Source organism: Blennius ocellaris (genome assembly GCF_963422515.1).
Source record: "Blennius ocellaris genome assembly, chromosome: 6".
Taxonomy (NCBI): domain Eukaryota; kingdom Metazoa; phylum Chordata; class Actinopteri; order Blenniiformes; family Blenniidae; genus Blennius; species Blennius ocellaris.
In genome coordinates this window covers 24,557,255-24,576,905 of record NC_137655.1, presented here as the reverse complement: position 1 = coordinate 24,576,905, position 19,651 = coordinate 24,557,255, and the positions used below count along the sequence as shown (strand labels likewise).

General features: G+C 46.3%; 1 protein-coding gene across 2 annotated transcripts in view; it reads right to left on the bottom strand.

The window, feature by feature from the left end:
* Positions 1-19,036, bottom strand: part of nck2a (NCK adaptor protein 2a) — a 49,679-nt gene extending 30,643 nt beyond the window's left edge. Inside the window, exon 1 of one of the 2 annotated variants that reach the window (XM_080498393.1) lies at positions 18,798-19,036. The gene's annotated coding sequence lies outside the window, so the exon portion shown is untranslated. Of the gene's footprint in view, positions 1-17,905; positions 18,025-18,797 lie in introns of those variants that run through there. The other variant, XM_080498394.1, reaches the window with a different exon arrangement.
* Between the last annotated feature and the right edge of the window lie 615 nt (positions 19,037-19,651).

The following is a 19,651-nucleotide window of genomic DNA, read 5'->3' as shown; positions in this document are numbered from 1 at the left end:
ACTGCAGAGCAGAAACTTTGATGGACGAAGAAAGTGTCTAATTTCACTCTCTATGGGAGCGTAAACGCCAGACGCCCGGAATCTGGGACACATGCATCACGCAAAATCTGATTTTCCAGACCACACTTTGGACAAAGTTTTTGTTCTCTCAGCATGGGCTTTGAAATGTCTGTCCTCGGCCGAATGCACGCACGCACGCACGCACACGCACACGCACACGCACACACACACACGAAAAACATATAAATGATGAAAATAAAATGATTGCAAATTTCACTAAGACTCCTTAAGGCAACAAAAAACAACGGTTAATTTGTAGGTGTAGAGATAACTTGGGAGTTCTGCATCTCTACCAGTTTATCACAAGATTTACTTCATTAATAACTCACTGAAGCATCATGTAGAACAACTTTTGCTTTTATACAACAAAGTGATGGACTTTTCCACTGAATATTTTGAGCTTTATTTTGTCAAAAGATCTGTCAGCTGCTCTTCATCAATGCTAATTTCATAATGCCTCACAGAGAGGGGAACATTTCACATTTGAATGGATACGGTACCGATACCTGGGTTGTTCAGGTGGCAATAAATGTTCACTTGTTTAATAAAAAAACAAAAAAACAATGTACGCAAATCAATTCTTAAATATGTTAACTTGTTTTATAGGTTTCACATTTATATGTATATTTACACATTATAGGTTAACAAACACATCAAAACAACATCCAACTGCTTGTGTTGTAACAACGCAGTTGTTTCACAAATTTCTTCAACATGAAAACTCTGAACTACAACTACGCAGTGTTTTTTCTTAATAATGCCCAAATTCAAAGCCTGTCCTGTTCCTTTGCCCTCATGGAGGGAAAATAAGTTTCGAACAAATGAGCGATCTCGTCAGCCTCGAAAGAAACTTTTATCTTCACGTCACAAATATTGCAGCGAGCATAAACTGCATTGCGTTTTGAAAAGTGGAGCCTGATTCAGGCTGATTTCTCTGTTCGCTGCTGCAGCTCCTGACATCACGACGCTCATGTGCAACGCTGCGTTCAAGTCCGGCTGGGAAACCCGCCTACTCTTCCTCACAGTCACAAGGGTGCGTTTAGATAACGAAACATGGCATCGACTGATTTGACCGCAGTCGGGACTCGGCAGCATGGAGGGCATTCGGTCAGTACTCATCCTACCTCAGGTACTTTACTGCGACTGTGGATTCTAGTGAGTTCAGGTCACTCACGGTCAAGTGCAAGAAGCCAGTTTGAGATGATTGGTGCCGAGTCACAGGGCACCTCATCCTTTGTGTGATCAAAAACTAAACAGATGGCCATGCCGACAACATATCTGTAACTTCAATGTGGCAGCAGTGAGTCACTTTGATGAACCCGTTTCCACTCCATCTTCCTGTAGAGACGCTCCCACATGCTCTCCGCCTGAACAGCACCACGTGGCGGCTTTATGAGAGGTTTGCAGTTTTAAGAAGGCCCAACTAATATTGGGTCCAACCGGTCTACAATCCTACACCCAATGACCCAATCCACAATCCACTTCCTGTTGAAACAACAGACTGTGGGTCGGTTGACAGAGGAGATGAAATGAGGCGAGCAGATGTGGGACAGAGCAAAGTCCTCTGAAACACTTCTTCCGTCCTCTTCTTTCCTTGCGTAACATTAACCACTGTTGATGATATCCCACCTTCTCTTTGTACTCGCTGCTCCAGCAGTTTTCTTACAGCTCCTCCCTCAGTTGTGGATCTGAATGATTCCCTTTGATGGAACGCTACCTTGAAGCTCCCGGGAGAGGACATGCTGCTGCAGCATGAGTGTTGCAGGGAGACGGCGCTTTGCACGGGCTGATAAAGACACGCCATTAAAGTCAACTGTTGAATAGACCGTCAGTGATTATTTCAAATCACAAACTGAAATGTTGACTGAAACCAAACTCTGTTCCCACGATCAACAATTAGAAAAACAGTCATACATGTGTGACTCCTGAGAGCAGTCGTTCTTCCTCTGATGCAGATGTTCTCCAGGAGCTGCTCTTCAATCTGTCCCAGCTGTGCGTTTAACAAAGAGTGTGGGGAAATACACAGAAAATAAAGCCTTAAACTCTCATTGAGAATAAGGATGGAAACAATTTGCTTCAGAAATAAAGATTTCTTTTTATCTGCAAATGTTTTTTTTAGCATGTCAACATGATGAAATGACTGACAGTTATAATTTAGTCCAATGTCAGTCAACTTTTCCACAGAGTATATTTCCTTGAGGACAAGTTTCATTTCTCGGCCATTGGGACCATGATGGTCATTTCCTTTAATGACGGCCATGTTCCATGACTGAAGGACAACAATCTATATTTATCTGAATTTTCCGAGTCACACGAGAACTCTCCTCAACAAGCTTCCACACAAAGAACTTATTGGTGTCTGGCTGCTCTTCTTGCCGATGTTTGTTTGTCTATGTTACATAACTTTGGCTGAACATCAGAGCAGTTTGTTGAAACCAAGAGAGCAACACACAAAACCTCCCAGTGGATCTGAGCACCGTTTATGCTTCGGCTCCCAGAAGACAAATTTCCACTTGGGCCAAGTGAGCCAGCTGAAGATCTTCATACCCTCGCACTCGTCCACCGCTTCAGGATTCGTCTTTTTCAGAATGACTGGAGAGACACTGGGCTGGGAAACGACCTTCTGCCTGCACACAGTTATGAGAATGAGGTTGGTCTCCTGCAGAGGAGCAGCTCTTCTCTCCCTCTCCTACAGGAAGGATGTTTACAGTTGGTGATGTTTGATTCATTTCAAATTTAACAAGCCTGAAACCTGCATGTATAATTTAGGGTAACCTAATAGCAGATATCACCTTCATTATTCATGTATGGCCAGGGTGTGATTTGCCCTGCAATATCAGCAGGGCAGTTAAGTCTAATAAAAGTTCGAACCATTTCACATGGAGAGAGAAAGTAAGGCAGAGGACTAAACCGAAGGTTTGCCTCAGACAAGACGGTAAACCTTAGTGGGATGCTGGGTCATGGGCTGCACTGGCATAGTGTGTCCCACTGCTTCCTCCGTCTCAAACATGTTGGTGCTGCTCATTACACACCAACGCACACAAAGTGCACTGAGAGCAATCTACAGCTCCGCGTGTTCCCCAAGGACACGTTCATGCAAACATACGGCCAGATAGAATCAAAGAACAGCCACTCGACCAATTGTCTCTCACATCACCTCCAACTGCTGGATTTGGAACTATACTTGTGGAGCATTTGGCTTACATTCATTACATTACGTTCACATTGTTAGAATAGTGTTTACTGAATCTTGTGGAAAAAACACATCTTTGAACACGCACACGTATTTCTGGACACTACGAAGTGAACTACTCGTCGAGCAGACTCGTGAGCCATGGGTTGTACTAGTCCTGCACCCAGTGAAAGATATACTGTGAAACAAAAACAGTTTCATGTTATATTAAAACTACGATCAGAGAAATAATTGATTTTTTTTAAATACTACATTTTGTGTTGCAGGTGCATCACCTCAGAGTTTTCTTCCCTTGTGGTACACGGCAGAAAACTAGAAAAAGGCCTCAGGATGTGGATATCTGCTGATACCGATACTGTTCTGATGCCAGAGCTCTGTTTGCTTTAATATTATTATTATTATTGTTCATTTTATATCAGGCAGTAATAAACTCCTCTCTATGGTAAAGTAATAAATGTAGGAATGTTTGCATGTTTTCTCTCTACAGACAACTTGAGGTCAGTAGAAGGTGAGAAAAGAAGCAGGACAAAGTCTTTTACTTCATGTGGACAATGTGGGTGTCTAATAAACTAGTTCTATAAACCATGTGGACAATGGGGGTCTCTAATAAACTAGTTCTATAAACCATGTGGACAATGGGGGTCTCTAATAAACTAGTTCTATAAACCATGTGGACAATGTGGGTCTCTAATAAACTAGTTCTATAAACCATGTGGACAATGTGGGTCTCTAATAAACTAGTTCTATAAACCATGTGGACAATGGGGGTCTCTAATAAACTAGTTCTATAAACCATGTGGACAATGTGAGGGTCTGAGTGACGTCATGGTCTCTAATAAACTAGTTCTATAAACCATGTGGACAATGTGGGGGTCTGAGTGACGTCATGGTCTCTAATAAACTAGTTCTATAAACCATGTGGACAATGTGAGGGTCTGAGTGACGTCGTGGTCTCTAATAAACTAGTTCTATGTTTAAAACCTCACAATCACTTTATGAATTCCTGAGAAATTCTTCATCAAGCAGCACAAACAGAGTTTCCTCACTAACACACCATGACTGGGACTATTTCCAGGGAGTTTAGCGTGGAGGAGGACGCAGCTTCACGGAGGAGTGAATCGGCTGCTCCGGCGGAGGAGCTTCTGTTCTGATGCCGCGATCAGCGCCGTTCTCCTCGGCGAGCTGACGGTGACGTCTGGCGGCAGAGCGTCCGCCTCGCTGGACAACAGCTTTGCAAACATCCACGTTGATGTTTGCTTTGCGGTGTTTTGAGCGTAAAATACGTTTAAACAGCGGACATGTCATGAAAAGTCGGTTAGCTGCGATGCTAACTTCCCTCGCAGAGCAGCCGGCAGCTAACGGTAAAGAGACGAGGCTTCATGGATCTGAAATCTCTGCAAGTTGGATCGGAAATTTCTAATTTTGCACAAGTCCCACAGACTGGCCATCAGAAATGTGTCCCAGTCCATAGAAATATGTACTGGTGTGGGACTGGCGTTGAGCTGGACCCCTGCAGACGTGAGGGTCCAGACAATGGCGGCCAAAACAAGCTTGGAACATGAAAGTGTTTCCAATCTTTTCCACTTTACCCCCAGTTTACACAACGGTTCAAGTGAAAACATTGGTTTTGAGTTTCCGTTTCAGAAAAGCTTCGTATTTACACTGCAATGCTTTGTAAACTGTGTAGATAACATGCCAGGCCACTAGTGGGTGCTGTTTGATTTTGTAATGAAACAAACAGTTGGGCACAGAGAACAATACACTATAAACATAACAAATGGCAAATACAAATTGGATTGTTATTCTGTTATTCTGGGTGAACGTCAACTCTAAACCTACCAAGTCCCAGGAGAAGATGGACCGGGAGTCTGGACCGGGAGTCTGGACCGGGAGTCTGGACCGGGAGTCTGGACCGGGAGTCGGGACCCTCTGGAGTCCTTTATGTCCATTCTGCACATGTGCAGAACTATTTACTACGGCTGTACTGCACATGTGCAGTAGCAGCATTTTCAGTAGTTGCGTTTTTGCCACACTGTTGCGTCACTGTTGCGTAAACGGAGCCCAAGTCCCCGAGCAAGGCATTACCCTAATACGGTCTGTTTTGAGACAAAGACAGTATTCTATATAGACCTTGTGTCAGATCAAACATGAATCATGTGATCTGCTGTGGAAAACTTTGATGGAAGCATCCAAAACACACTTCAATACAACTCAAGTATTTACTCTTGACAGTTTTTGGTCTACCAACTCAGGTGACGCGTATTTGACGTTTTTGCTGCTTACAGAAATCAGCTCCTGGTTTTTGTCCCAACTTGAAACATGAGTTAAAATCTTTTGTCTTTCTTTTCAGACCTTAAATCTCGCCTCCAGTAATAAAAATGTAAAACTTCCAACATTGATCCAACGCTGAAAATCCAACTTCTGAATAGATTTAGAAAACAAGATTTTTCCTAACTCGCATGAAAACCTTGTGAAGGCAGATCTCTGATGCCGTGCATCGAGATGCGCTTCCTCCCGTTCACTGCACTGGCTGAGAATTGAAACAGCTTCCATGGGTCTTCTCCAGTCGGCGCTGTCCAGCTCCTATGATGGTTTTCTGCAGCGTGAGCCTTCATGGTTCCACAGTCAGACACGCTTCAGTGCTGCAGCGCTGATTCAGTGTGACCTGAGCAGACAATCGCATTTCTGCATCTCTGACATGCAGATGATATCACTCCTTCCACTGTGCATTCTGCCAGCTGCCCTCAATACCTGAGGTCGCGTTCAGACAAGTGGAGGGAAGGGTAAATAAATGCCCTGTGGCAAGTACATGTGATTGTGTGTGTGTGAGAGCAAGCAGGAGACACTCAATAGGCCAAACAGTGTGTGTGTGTGCGTGTGCGTGTGTGTGTGTGTGTGTGCGTGCAGTATTGAATTCTCAGGAGAACCCCGTGGCATTTGCAGCTATACGTCTCATAAATAAAGCAGGATTTCCTTCTGTGTGTACGAGACGGAGAGAGAAAGCAAATGGACTGCAGGAGCCGATCACGCTGCAGCGTTCAGCAACTGAATCAACCTGCAGGCACGCAGCTGCGCGTTTCAAGACAAACACGCCAGGCCGTGAGAATTATACAACTTAAGATAGTCAAAATGAAATGAACTTGTGATTTCATGCAAAGAGAATGGCTTTAAAATATGAAACAATATTTGAAGCAGAAACATGTGAAATGAGGCTTGTTGTTTCTGAATGATTAATGCGCCCTGGAACAGACTTCATGAGCTCACAATGATCAGCCACGATTAGTCCAAGTGTGGGTCCAGATGGTCGAGAGACTGAAGTTTCAGAGACGCCTTCAACTTGGAGTTGAATCATTTCTGCAAGCAGTTTTCTTTCTTCATGCGTCATAACAAGCTGTGATTAGAGCCACAAATTAACTTGGAAAAAGATGCAATAAAAACGACGCCAGTGTGTTTCCGCTACTGGACTGCAGCTGTAATGCTGACCTATTTCACACACAACACTTTAAACAGAAACACCACAAATCTAATAATTATAATAATGATGAATCAGGCATTAAATAACAATATAATGTGTTACACTATCATACATCCCCATTTCTACATAATGCGTGTTCACCTTATGAGCACCAGTGACATGCTGGAATCGTTCAATACATCCAATCTGTTCAACGAGCTGCTGGTTTGAATTTCTCACGCTGGATGGAGGCACACCGGGAATAACGTCACGTTCACCAGAGACTCCCTCAGCAGTTTGTTTGTCCGGTACGACCACAGCCACGGGCAAGGCTCCGACGGTGCCTTGCTATGAATGTGTCTCACTGTATTTTTAGTTCTTCTCACTGGCAGACAATGTCATCTTACAGGTTGTTTCAAACTTGTTTGATAGCCAGTGACATTTCCAACTTTTCTAGCAGGGTTTTATATATATATATATAAATATATATATATTTAAAGTGCCTTTAAAAATAATGCGTTAATTTAATTAATTGTTTTGAAACATTTAATACGTAACGTTTTCTTTAACATAAGTAATGTAGTTTCGTTTACTTTGGGTTTATTTTTAACTGACCGGAGCAGCAGGTCAGGATGAAGCAGTGTGACTGCAGAGCAGCAAAACACCCAGTGGAATCATATGAAGGCAGAAAGTTTCACTTTAAAAGTTCCCTGACCGCTCATTGAGAGAGTCAAAGCCATTAGCTTTACTTTGAAAAGCCGAAGTTAACGACCACAGAAGTAATTCTGCAGTAAAACAGCAGGTTGCCAGGTTGGCTGACCAGGAGCCTCCAGACTGCTGAACCTGGGGGAAATGTTCATTTATACTCTTTCTCTGGCTCTCCTGTATTGCGTGTGTGTGTGTGTGTGTGTGTGTGTGTGTGTGTGTGTGTGTTACAGTAGCTTAATGCCACTAAGTTTACAACTTTGTTTCTAGAAATATTCAAATGATCAAAGTGGTGGAGCTGCACTCCAGCAAGACCCAGACTTATGTTACATGTTTAATAAATCATCAATCTATGTTTTTATTGCTTTGCTGATCTTGGAGAGAAACAGTTTCACAAAAAGCTAAAAGTCTTTGAATTTATATATAGACTGTGTGCCGAGTTGACATTGATTCCAAACGTCCAGTCTTAAATATTCAACTTTGCGATACTGTATTGCTGACGTTTGTGACTTGTTCTATATACATTTGTTAGGTCTCGTCTTGCTCGTTGTGTAATTCTGACAATGTTGAGATGTGACGTTGTGGAAGCTGCTGAGCCGGTGGCAGGTTCTCACTAGACCTGAATTCCATCCACATAACCCCTCCCATAGTGCATGCCCCAGCAAACGTCTCCAGGAGCTCCTACTCTCTTGTTTCTTCTTCTCCTTCATGTGCAGTGGGCCTTTCTTCAATCATGGATTTCTCAATAAGCTTGTGGGAGGATCACCAACAATCACTACTCTAAGTCACAAACTATCAATGATCCCGCTCTCCGGGGATTGTCCCAACGGTGGAAATACAATACAGGACTTTAAATTGGGAAAAGCTACAAAAGCAACCATTAGTGCCCGTGTGCCAAAGTGCTGAGGGTGCGTTCTTTGAGATCACACGGCAAAACAAGCTAGTTTGACTTCTAACTGGGGAGAATGACTCAAATCAGCATCTGAATAAAGAGTCCTAAAGCTGGCGAAGCACCAGTTACCATAACACACATGTGAATCCAAGACATTCCAAGGCCTCGTTTACATGACAGCGTTTCAAGTGAAACATTGTTTTTGACCTTTTAGTTTCAGAACAGTTTCACCTTTACCCAGCAAGGCTTTGAAGATGATGTCCCAGTCAGTACCTGCTGGTTCTCATGCCAGGACACCAGTCGGTCCTACTGTTTGTTTTTGTAATGACAAGAGTACAGTATATCTATTTCTTCCTTGTCTCCTTGTCAAGTTAAATCTCTTTCCTAAAGAAGGTGGATACGACTTCTTTATATCCCAGACTGTCGACATCGTTCTTCACAACTGCTTCTTCAACGCAGTGAGATTCAACAGAATCTAAAGCAGCTCATGATACAACCAAAAACACTATTTTAGCATCGTCACAGTGTTGGCTCAGTCCTCCATGATTCATTCAAACCTGATGAACTGCTAAGGATTGTTTCTGACACATTTTAAAGGTAAACATCCTAGGAAACGTTCCTGTGGCTGATTACGGCGCTCAGCATGGAGCACGGTGAGCTGGAAAATACAACTTGCAGAACTTCTTCTTTAAGTGCTATGAATGTGGAATTCACAGTGTTTGGCTGGAGTCATCTTGAGTGCAACACCTGAGGATACAGTTTAAAAAATAAATAAATGAGCAGCAGTGAATTTCATTGCTGATTAAATATGTAGGGGAGGCGCTGAATCCACAAGATGAGGTTGCTCACATTACTCCTAACAAGCTACCAGCTCATTCACACGGGATGCTAAGAAACACAAGGCTGATTAAGTTGAAATATTGAAAGATGAAAACCTAACCGACCCCAAGAGCTGATTAAAAAACTTTTTTATTTGCAGTGAACTTTCCGTTAACTTTCCACCCTTGCACAAAAATATGTTCTTGAATACGTCAAACTTGAAAATATGTATATATATTCTTCTATAAGTGAACAAGCTGCCGTCTTCGTCATTAATGGTGACGGATGTGGTTCCTGTGTTTGTAGAAATGGGACCCCAGTAGCAGTGTGTGCACCGCGAGCTGGACTCTGGAGGCTGGAGGGGGAACGCAGTACACAGTACGCAGAACGCAGAATGCAGAACGCAGTACACAGAACACAGAACACAGTACACAGAACACAGTACACAGTACACAGTACACAGAACACAGAACCCAGAACCCAGAACCCAGTACACAGAACACAGAACACAGAACACAGTACACAGTACACAGAACACAGAACACAGAACACAGTACACAGTACACAGAACACAGTATACAGAACACAGAACACAGAACACAGAACACAGTACACAGTACACAGAACACAGAACACAGAACACAGAACACAGTACACAGAACACAGTACACAGAACACAGAACACAGTACACAGCAGCACAGTCTAATGCCAGCAGGTGAACACAGCAGCTGGAAGCCGTCTAGCCAGTGAGCGGCACAGATGTGTGTTCAGCCGTCCCTCAGTCAACGTTAGATTTAATGGCGTTGGACTGATTGGGAATAAACTCGGGAGGAAGCCTTAATAGGATCACCTCAAGAGGATTATATCATTTTTGCAGAGTTAAATGGTTTGTTTCAACCAAAACTAACTGCAAACAAGATGGCGATGTTGTGAAAATGTACGAGAAAATGTGAGCAGTGAGAAGACGTCATTCAATTTATAGAACGTAGAAGAGACACGAATCTCACATCTCGGAGTGGCGACAGGCTTCAGAGCATCCAAAGGAAGAGTGTGGGATTGTTAATGAGACGGCTGTAACGTCGGCTGCGATGCTCTGAGGGGAAGCGGGATCATTGTGTGGAATATAGATAAGTCAAGCCCTCGTGCTCTGCATGAGGCGACTCGCTGACGGCTTGTGCATCAGTTCAGCCAACGGGGGGAAAACGTCCACTTCATTAAATCAATTAGAGCATGAAGGGTCTGTCCAAGCCTCTGCAGGAAACCACGGGACCAAACGAACGACTCACAAACAATCAAGCTTCAAGCTGGGCACTTTTTGTGGGACGAGACATAAATAAAAAACAGAAAAAAGGCGGATGAGCACTAACACCTGCAGCTATACGTACATGCAACTGAACATTTGGAGGCATTGCGGCTTTGCTGTTTGTACATTTGCATACAGAAAAAAATGCACCAAGATAAGTTCAACTGTATGAGTTGAGGAAAAAGAAACCAGTGTCACCTCCAAGCAAAGAGAGAGCGTCTAGTTGAGCACACGGAGCGTTGTATGACGTAACAGAGCTCCTCAGCCAGCCGGACTCCTGCCTGGCTGAACCAGGCGCTGATGCTGCTTTGGTAATCCTCTGGTTCCAGCATGCTGGGAGGCGGATCTGGAACTGGAGCCGCTTGTCTTTCTACTCTCCTTGAAACGGAATTGCTTTTCGATTTAGAAACGTGATTACCTGCCGACAGTCACGTCTCCATAACCATCATTGTGACAATCAGGAAACCTTAAACAGAGTCACTTCCAATCCAGCGGCACAACGATCGTCCATGCAGACGCCTCCTACTTCCTGTTGGAGAGCGTGTGTGAGAACAGCACCACGCAAACATCCATAATGGAGCCTTTGTTGAAGCCGCACAAACCAGACTGTGGAATCTGCCATTGTTGAGCAGGAAACCAACCACAGTGCACACGTTCCAGTACGCTAGCTAGCTAGCACTCTCGCCGCGCCAACGGCCACTGAGGGATCTCAGCCATTCCACTAAGGACGTGCTTCCCACTTCGGGGGCGACAGCAACGGGTAAGCTAACAGCTACGACCCAACTGCGTATGCTTGGGTGTGGGTGTGTGGGTGGGCTGGGATTAGGTGATGGGGGGAGGGAGGGCATTGGGGCTCCTGGGGGTTGGAGGGTGGCTGTCCTCCGGCCGGCCTTCGCTCTTCCTGGTCTGGGGGGGGGGGGGGGGGGGCTGGTCTGGGGCTCGGCGGCTGGGGCCTTCTCTGTCCCGCCGGGTTGGGAGGGGTGGTGGGGGGGATGGCCCGGGGATGGCCCGGGGGTGCGGCGGGCTCCGCTGTCGGGGCCGGGGGGGCTCCCTGCCCGCGTGGCCTGAGACGCTGCACTGGCCGGTCCCGGCTTGGCGGCTCGGGTCAGGGCCCGGGGCTCTGCACCCTTTATCCTTCTCTTGTGGGCCCCTCTGGCCTGGGGGGGGTCCTCTCTGCGCCCTTTATCCTTCTCTTGTGGGCCCCTCTGGCCTGGGGGGGGGTCCTCTCTGCGCCCTTTATCCTACTCTTGTGGGCCCCTCTGGCCTGGGGGGGGGGGTCCTCTCTGCGCCCTTTATCCTTCTCTAGTGGGCCCCTCTGGCCTGGGGGGGTCCTCTCTGCGCCCTTTATCCTTCTCTAGTGGGCCCCTCTGGCCTGGGGGGGTCCTCTCTGCGCCCTTTATCCTTCTCTTGTGGGCCCCTCTGGCCTGGGGGGGTCCTCTCTGCGCCCTTTATCCTTCTCTAGTGGCCCCCTCTGGCCTGGGGGGGTCCTCTCTGCGCCCTTTATCCTTCTCTTGTGGGCCCCTCTGGCCTGGGGGGGTCCTCTCTGCGCCCTTTATCCTTCTCTTGTGGGCCCCTCTGGCCTGGGGGGGTCCTCTCTGCACCCTTTATCCTTCTCTTGTGGGCCCCTCTGGCCTGGGGGGGGGGGTCCTCTCTGCGCCCTTTATCCTTCTCTTGTGGGCCCCTCTGGCCTGGGGGGGTCCTCTCTGCGCCCTTTATCCTTCTCTAGTGGGCCCCTCTGGCCTGGGGGGGGTCCTCTCTGCGCGCTCCATCTGGTGCCTTCCGGGTTGGGGCGTGGCTCTCCGGGGGGGTTTGTCGGGGCGTGGCTCTCCGGGGGGGGTTTGTCGGGGCGTGGCTCTCCGGGGGGGTTTGTTGGGGCGTGGCTCTCCGGGGGGGTTTGTTGGGGCCTGGCTCTCCGGGGGGTTTGTCGGGGCCTCCCTGGGTCCGGTGGGTCACTGGGTGCCGGAGTGGCGGCGTCCGGCCCTGGTGGCCTCGGGCCCCGGGGTGGGGCTGCGGGCCCCCCCACAACAGTTTCATTTACATCCAGAGGACAAACCACACACACACACACACACACGCACACACACACGCACACGCACACGCACACGCACACGCACACACACACACACACACACACACACACACACACACACACACACACACACACACACACACACACACACACACTTCCACTCCTCATTGACGAGATTGTTCTGTTAATGATCAAAATCAAGTGGTTGTTTGCTTTTGTTGTTGTTGTGTTTGTTTGTTTTTATTTATTTTATTTTATTTTTTGTTTTATGTCCTTTTGTTATAATTGTTGTGATTATTTTGGTTTTTTGCTCTGTTGTTGCTCAGGCTGGTTTAATCTTATGGCAGTTGGAAAATATTTAGATCACTGTGGTTACTGTATTATCAAACAGAAAAAAAAAAAATATATATATATATATGTAGCACTAACAAGGGTCTTGTATGTTTCTCCCCAGCAAGTCTTTCTCTGTCTCCCCTCCCCTCCACCTCTGACTCTGGTTTCTACAAAGTTTCTCCTGTTAAAGAGTTTTTCTTTCCACAGTCACAAACAAACCTGCTGCTCATGTGGATGTTGGGCTTTTCTATTTTCTCTATAAAACCAAATTGGAATGACTGTAATGTATTTAAAAATGTCTTTCTTTCAATAAAAACATTAATAAAACAGCTACGACCCGGCAGCAGTTGGACGGTTTCACTTGAAAGCATTGCATGGCAGCTGTTCCCTCGTGTGTGTGTGTGTGTGTGTGTGTGTGTGTGTGTGTGTGTGCGTGCGTGCGTGTGCGTATGCGTGTGTGAGAGACGTGGTGTGAAGTGCCTCCAGACTGAAGCGTGACGATGCTGCACTGCTGAAGTGTGTTTGGCCTTTAAGGTGTGGCACAAGGTGACTTAGTTTGGCTTCACAACCCTCAAAGTCAACAGGCCAGCCAAGCCCATGACTTCCTGTCTTTCAAATGTGTGTATTCCTTCGCAGGCTTGACACAGCGTTAGAAAGCCACGGATGTGTGTCCTCACGCATGGCGTCATGGCACAAAGTTAATGACAGTGGTTGCACCGCGCCACAAACCAGCCAAACTGCAGACGACCTTGTAGTTTGTCCAAATACACTCTACTTGTAATGGTGACTGTGAGAAACAGATTCTACACTTTCCAAAGACGTCGCTTTCAGGAGAGTGGGAACGAGAAACCAATGAGCACAAACAACTGATCAGTTCACAACGACATCTTAGAAAACTTGAAGAGATTCCCTCCAGATGTTCCTGAGAATCTGCGGGGAGAATCCAGACGTGTTGGCGGCGGCGTCAGACTGATCGACACCCGCAGACACAACAGCAGTCGATGAGACGGAGCGAAACCCTGAATCTGCACTGGTCACTGCATATAGAGAAATACGTCTGTGTGGCCATGGAAGTGATGAGATCCAACATTTGACATGGATCTTGAAGTCAGTGAAGCAAACATTTCTAACTGGATGTGAATAAAAAAGAAGAAATGTTTGACGTGTGAGCTGGAGAGACGGCGAGTTCCTGAACTCTGGTCTGACGCCTTGAGGACCAATGTTCTGCCGTGTAACAAGAACCCCACACACACACACAGTAAGGAAAAGTGTGGGGGAGCTGCTGCCCCTTGATTACTATTTAACGAGGGCTTCTCGGGACCTTTGTTTTTAATTGATGGTGGCGTTTGTCTGACTTTACAATCTGCAAGGTAATCTCCCTAAAGACTTGAGCTTTACAGCCTCCTCTCCTCCGTTTCTCCCGTTAACGAAGAAAACCTGCACACTTAAAGAGACAAAATGTGTCCGCAGTACAGAGAAGCACAACTCTGCTTTAGTGTTTGCTGATATTATCCAACCCTGCAACAAGAGGCTGCTTTCATCGCTGGGGAAACTGCTTCCCTCTCTGGCCACGCTCACTGCCACCTCAGGCCGTACCGTCTCGGAGAACAGTGTAGAACTGCTGAGATACTGGCCTACTGTACTTCTGCCCCCCCCCCCCCCCGAGGAGGATTAGGCCCCGTGCCCAGTGGTGACACAAGGACACTGAAGCCAACACATGAATCAGAAAGTGAGGCCCGGCAGCCGGGGAGGGAGGTGATGACTGAGATGAAGGACAGGACAGCGAAGCGAAGAGAAAAAATGAAAACATACAAAGGAACGAAAGAGGAAGTCGGGACAGACTTCTGAAAATCCAGTACGGCTAAGAAGCACAAAGTAAAGTCATGCTGAAATAAAGGCTTCAGTGGAAGCTCGTGTCTGAAAACTCACCGCTTTCCCACAAAAGTCAAGTTTGTACAAAACACTGATGTTAGGCCGGCTAATGTTTGAACTCTGAGTGGTGGACTTTCTCCTCAGTGTGAATCCTCCTGGAGGCGTTTCTCCTCCTGACTCAGCCAGGGTGTTGGTCCGTCAGGATGGACTCAGCTGGTCTTCACATGGAGGAAAAGCAGGATTGATGATGGAGGGTAAAGTAAACCATTCGAAAGTAGCGGCGTTTCAGAAAAGCGGCGCCTTCCCTCATTGAACTGGAGAGCGTTTTCAAAAAGTTCCATTTCCAGTGGCTCAGAGCAACATTGTCGTGTGAACGGACGCCTGAAACGTGAAAAACCTTTTAGGTTTTCACTTGAATACGTCACCTGACATTTAATCGTGTCGGTTTTTGCAAATACTTCCTTCGATAATAAAGTGTTGGAAAAATAAAACATTCTAAGAAAAAAAGAAGTAAAATGTACCATTTAAAATCACTTTACAAGTTTAATTCAGAGTCGAACTGAACTAACCCTAACCCTAACCCTAACCCAAACCCTATTGACGTCAAACAGTTTAGTCTCTTCGGACAAAATCACTTTCCAACACAAACACCAGCAAATCATTGATTTGCTGGTTTTCACTGCCTGTAATCTAAACGCTTGTCACACTTCTGTCCTGAAGGTTTGGACAGCAGGAGCAGAAAGAGAACGAATACCAGTGATGAAATGATTAAAACACTGGATTTACATTTGAAAACTTGAAAAACAAACAGCACAAATGTACACACACACACACACACACACACACACACTTAACAACAGCAGCAAGCCTCTCCTTTCCCGGGTCACGGGGTCACAGAAAGGGGCTCCATGCGGTGCATTTAATGGCTCCACTCCCCAGATTAAGATTACTCAGACAATGGGATGACCTTCATCTTGCCTCCAACACGACGCTCCTCACGAGCGTCGCTCCATCTGTGCCTGCGATGATTAATTCGTCTCTCTTCCGCTGGGATTTCCTGGGAGAGACAAACATTGTGCTTTCCACAAGGCCATGAGACCCAGTGTGGACACTGGTCTGTGCTCCCTGGATGTCCTCCCCTTCCTGGAAGACGGCTCGAGGGAAACTGCCGTTATTCTAATGGCGTAAGATACAAAACCCTCAAAGCTGGACGCGAACGTGCAGCGACGCCTGTTTCTTACAGCATCCAAAGTCTTCTAAAAAGATATTCCCCTTCTAATCATGCATTATTTAACCACCAGTTACATTATTAGAGCATGAATTTTTAATTCCTACATTATCAGAGACAATTAAATTGATGAATATTTCATATAATTATGTCTGCTTGGTGCAGGCTGGACTCATGCTGTCTGCCACCAACAACCACAAATCATTTCACAACACAAATGACAGTTCAACATAAAGCAGCAAAACTTGCTTCTTTTCTTTTTTCAACAGTTATTTTCCAGCAGCGTCGGCTCAAAACGGAGTAAAACAACAAAGCGTTGGCATCATGCGACATTTGATCAGCGTGAGGACGTTGGAGGCCCATTAAGCACGCGAGAGGAAGACGAGCAGAGTAATCCATCTCTTGTCATAACGCCACAATCAAACAGAGAAAGAGGAAGACGACTCTCATCCCATCGGCAAAAATACATTGCGAATACAGACGGAGGCTGAAGACGCCGTTCCAAGTGTGGAAATCTGAGCTGAAATGATCAACAGCCATGAAAATAAGGATGACTTGAAATATGGCGAATGCCATGAAACAAGGGTTTAAACTTCATCACCCTGAATAAAGCAGCAGAAACCAAAGCAACGTGAAGGACGTGTCGGTGATGATCAGCTGGGTGTGCACGTCTACAGAAAACCTGTATTCAACACTCGAATGGAAACTTCCTGCACATTAAACCTGGAAACCTTTGACTTCATCAATTCATGACAGCTGTTGAATGTCTGACACTTTCACTGTGAAAACCTCCTTTTCTCACTGAATTTGAGGGACAAACAGACAAATCAATTCAACTTGAGCATCTATTTTTTCAGGAAACATCTTTCCCTTTGCAAATTCCTGAAATCTGAAGGCGTCTGCAAACAGCAAGATTGGCGTCCGTGTGAGACGAAGGATGGGAGCGTGAGAGAATCGCGGCTCCCGACGCCAAGGTTTCCGCCGTTGGCCCCCGACCCCCGTCGGACCACGCCTCATAGTTGAGGACCGCCGCAGCTTACGGGAACCAATAGAAACACAGTATGACAAGAACAGCGGAATCCCCACGTCAAACGCTGCGACATGCTAACAACTACTTTCTTCACGCCAGACTGGCTTCGCCGCCGTTTCCCCTCGGCCGTCACGTTCTTCCTTTGGGGGATTCTTCTCCAAACATAAGAAAACCACAATGGCGAGAGCGCTGTCCATGTTTGGCGCACTTTATTTTTGCTGAGTGGATGGCGCACGCTTGGGACGTTTTATTTCATTCACTTAAATTGGTCTCGTACAGCCGTGAACACTTTGACGACCCCGACGGTTGAAAATCACGCCGTTAGTCATTAGCCACTATTTCAGCAATGTTTGGATTTGAAAGTGAAAAAAAAATTCAAATCTATTTTCTTCATAGAAAGTTTTGCTTTTTAGAACTCCAGCTTTGGGGAAAGTACCAGAATGAATCAACTTGTGCACCAGCAGCAAAAAGCACCATAATCGTCATGAAGTTTCTTCATCGTCTTTTTTCAGCCATGAAAGAAAGTCGTCCTGCTCAATGCGTCTTAAGGAAGCTCTGCATGAGTCAAAGTTTCACACCCAGGAGGCATAAAGAAAGACAATAACTACACTAGTTAATGTTTGGTGGTTTGATTTCTCTCCTACTGAGCTCTTCAACCCCAGACCAAAGTAAAACCTTCCACTGGAACCACGTTTCCTCACATGGTGTTGGAACGATAAACTGACACTAAAGAACAGCAGAACAATCACACTTTTATGGGAAAACTTAAACGACGCAATAAAATGACGCTTACTATCAATTGTGGACAGAAAAGGTCCCAAACAAATGGACTTCTGTGCATTTCAAGTGTTTTCACGGCTCCAATAGTCTCATAATGCCTAAAAACAAACTGCATCTTTATCCACCCATGTGAGCCGAACAGAAACTGTCTTCGTGAGACGAACTGGAATCACACACGTCTTAGTGTTGCTTCAAAATGACCTCACCGTCTGAAATGGAACTGCTTATCAGGCGGGAGCGAAGGGAACGTTTCCTCTTAAACACACAGCAGAAGAAGCAAAGCAGGAATTCCCAGCAGACTAAATGCTGCTCGTCGCTCCAAACCTTCCCGGCTTCAGTCTGAGACGTCGACACCTCAAGCACTTTACCCTCACGTGTGACGTAATCACAGGAAGTTTCTGAAATACAGGCCTGGCAGTCTTCTTGCACTTGCCTTTCACATACCTGCCATAGTTGTGTCCAACACTGAGTGTTTCCATGGTGCCCTTGAGCAGAGGGAGTGTCTGCAGGAGGAGGTGTGCCACCTGCAACCACCACTGCTGCCGGGCCAATCAGCATTAAAGGAAAAGCAACTATTGCGTAAAACAAAGGAACAAGTCCCCAAACAGGGACCAACTAGACCATAGAGTCCATCCACAGTGCAGACGGCGAAAGCCTCCACACACACACTGAGTGTAAAGCTGCAGCTCAGTCACGAGCCGCACTACGGTGAGGAAGGTCCGTGTTAATACACGACAGGAGAAAGATGCAGAGATGAAACATCCCAGGTGTGTGGACAGATGTGAGAGGACCTGCTGAGCTCGCAGGCCGTTCACAAGTGAAACCGCACAAGAATGGGAACATTGGAAAAGTGGAACAATTCAAGCCTCTGGTTTTCGATGCGAGCTGCGGAGGAAAGTGAGGAATTAGACGGTAGAGAAATAAAGACGGTAGAGAAATAAAGACCACAGCGTCCGGCTGAACAAAGAGCGAGTCAAACCTCCAGAGTGTCACTGGGAAGCGCCTTTTCTTAACGATTAGTCTTGTTTCAATGTCCAAAACGCTGTGACCAAGTCCCGAGCGGGGGGGGGGGGGGGGGGGGGGGGGTCCGGGTCTTACCTTCGTGTTTCCTCCGGAGAGAAAGGGCGAGCAGCGGCGCCACGAGACAAACAATAAGTCACCGAGCCGCGCGAGCGGGACAAAACAACAACAACAACACTAACACACAGCCCGCCTCCACATCCGCATACTCCCGGCGTCAACTCTCTCTCTTTCTCTCTCTTTCTCCCTCTTTCTCTCCTTCTCTCTCCCTCTCTCTCTTCCCCTGGAGAACATGGACCGGACCTGCCCTCGCTGCTTGTTCCGTCGCAGGCTGACTGGAGGCAGGAGGCAGCCTCCAGCTCGAGCCCTGCCGTCAAGCTGCGCGGCGCGCGCAGCCGCAGCTTCCGCAACACCTTTCACAATAAAGCAGGAGCCCAACGGAAAGCGCGAACCCCCGCACAGCTTGCAAGCAGAAGTAGTGGAGCTGATAAGTTCATTTTTTCACTAGCATACTTCACTTAGTGATACAATTATGAAAGTTGGTACATACCTTCTCCATACCCTAACTAAAAAAAAATCCTGGGTGTCCACTCAAAATTTAAAAATGGCGGCTATTTTTTCAAGATGGCCGCCAGTCAAGGTTTTAGCGACGAGTGTTTTTGCTTTTGGTAATCTTTTTATCACATTTCTTTTGTTTCATATACCTTAAGTAGAGTATATATGCACAAGTCTAATGTATTTCTGTTAAAGAGGTCATATGGCATGTAAAAACAAAGATGGCGTCCAATATAGCAGCTAAAATCATGAAATTATATTGTCCAAAAATACGTTTGGCATAGAAAAATGCTCTTTCATCACACCACACCAACACTACAAATATTTTTACAATAAATCTGCATGCCTAAGTTCAGTTTTGCATGTCTAAGTTCAAT